We start from the raw sequence: 2,290 nt of genomic DNA, 5'->3' as shown, positions 1-2,290 counted from the left end.
CCGCGAGTCTGTGTTTGATATCCATCCTGTTGAAGTCTGGCGGTCCGGGGGGAGGTGAGGTGGGGAGAATTGAGTTACGGCGTTCCTTTGGTGCTGACGGCTCGTCATTAGGCCAGGTGGATTTGATTATATGGATGACATCCTCTGGGAACCCCAAAACTGATGCGCGCGTGCGAATAAAAAAAAGTTTGGCAAAGGAAAAGTTTCCTTTATTATGAAATGTACGTGGTCATAAAGATTGAAGAAATTACTAAACACACAGCGTATGGTATGGCGATAAAAATATAGACTCTTCATTTTCATTTCTTCACGCACATTTTCCTCTAGTCCTGAATTGATTTCGGCATTCTATAACATAAGTATCTTTTTCCAATCCTTTTTTTTTTGCAACATGCGACACATATTCCCTGAGCTCATTTTGTACGAATGGCAGTATGGTAAAAAAACAACAACTGAGAATTGAGTTACGGTCCCTTTGGTGCTGACGGGACGTCATTACCGGGTCTAAAGACGTCCCCACCTGCTGGAGCGAGTCGGGGTGAGCTCTAAGCAGATGTAGTCTCGATCAGACTCTTGCAGGCAATCTAGTATGCAGACAAATGGACCCTCTGTCCGGCCATCTCCCCTGGCCAGCTACATTCTTTTTAGGCCGATTTCTACTATTTATTCAGGCTGCAAAAGTGTCTGGTTAAGACTACATCTCAGTTGGTAAATTGGTCTGGTGGAGACTAGGGTCCTGTTACTTTCGTGTCTTGTTTTTCGCCATCATAGTGGAACTCATTTCGTCTCTTTGCCTCCTCGTAAGGACCCGGCCACATCCTCGTACAATCGTCGCAAGACTGTCGTACGATCTAAAGCTGAGAGAATTAACTGTTCGGGTAGCCGTGCGCGTGTCGTACGGAGTACGGCTGTCTAATGACAGAAAAGGATGACGTGTAGATTATTAACGACGGTTAGTTCTGTCACAGCCTGTTGAAAATTATTCGGTTTCAGAATCGCACGACAACCTACGACAAATGTGACCGCGCCGTCGGGAAACTAAAATAACCTACGACATGCCACAACTCGCACGTAGAGTAAGCTGTACTCTCCAGTCAGAGGTTTGGGTTAAGGCATAGTTTTGGCGTGTTTTTTAGGCTCTTTTTTTAAAAATCTGGCTTAAGTTTTTTTTTTTGGCACTTATCTTTTTTTACGCTAAGCCAACATGGAACCTTAAGTCATATAAAAAAGCCTAAAAACGCGCCCAAAATAAGCCAGAACCCAAACCTCTGCTTGGAGAGTAGGTAACCTGTACGCTGCATCAGCCTGGAGATTAGCGTGAACAGAACTGCGGTAAAACACGCTAACTTCGTTAGGCGGGAGAACCCGCGGCGACTTGAAAGTGTCGGCAGCGGTGTCGCTTTGTGAACAACTCAAGTCAATAAGACAATGAATTTACCTTTGTATTTCAAATACAATTTATACAGTATACACCGGTGTCGTGTCCGTTTAACAAGTCTTTGTGAAAATTTAAAACAGGAATTAAAACTTGGCCACAATAGTTTTTACATAATTTCAATTTGCAAACTCTTAAGTACACTTTTAGTGCATTTGCCTGCTGCTAACGACTTCAGTTTGTTGCAATCCGCCGGTCCTGATGATGATAATTAAACGATACTCTTCATGACACACCTGTGGCAAAGTTTCAAACTCCAGAAATTGTTCGTTTTTCATCTTTTAACTCCCCCCCCCCCCTTCCCTTTGTCTTCCTCACCAGCAAATGAGTCTCGTATTGGCGCTCTGACGTCTGTCTTCACTAAAGGGACAGGCTTCTGGTCTATAAAATTTTAACACATTTTTTATATATCCTAGTAGTATATTGATTGTAAATCGAATTTGATTGTCGACTTTTAACTTCCTAGAGTTTTTATTTTATCGTCGTAAATGCCTACCAGTTCAGACCTTCTGTCTGCAGGAAGGTGTATTATTAAAGTTTCTTAGTTTGTGCATCATCCACCTCCAATACCTCCCCCCCTAGCCTATCACCCCTCTTCCCATTTTTTTAAATTCCAACATGTAATCACAAGACGTGGTGACGGCACATTCAAGTTTTGTTCAGCTTATTCTAATGCCGCCACAAACACAATGGACAAATACATGATAGGACAATACTCATTTACACCTGAGCGAAGTGAGGAAAGTCATGTAAAGTGCCTTTCTCAAGGGCACAAGATCGGTGGCATGTCAGGACTCAAACCCGGGAACTCTTGGTTCCGAGTCGAGCACTCTGCCGCTACGCCACACCGACCCC

This window comes from Branchiostoma belcheri, unplaced genomic scaffold (genome assembly GCF_001625305.1).
Source record: "Branchiostoma belcheri isolate BF01 breed outbred unplaced genomic scaffold, Haploidv18h27 scaffold57, whole genome shotgun sequence".
Lineage (NCBI taxonomy): Eukaryota > Metazoa > Chordata > Leptocardii > Amphioxiformes > Branchiostomatidae > Branchiostoma > Branchiostoma belcheri.
This window is presented reverse-complemented; position numbering follows the sequence as displayed.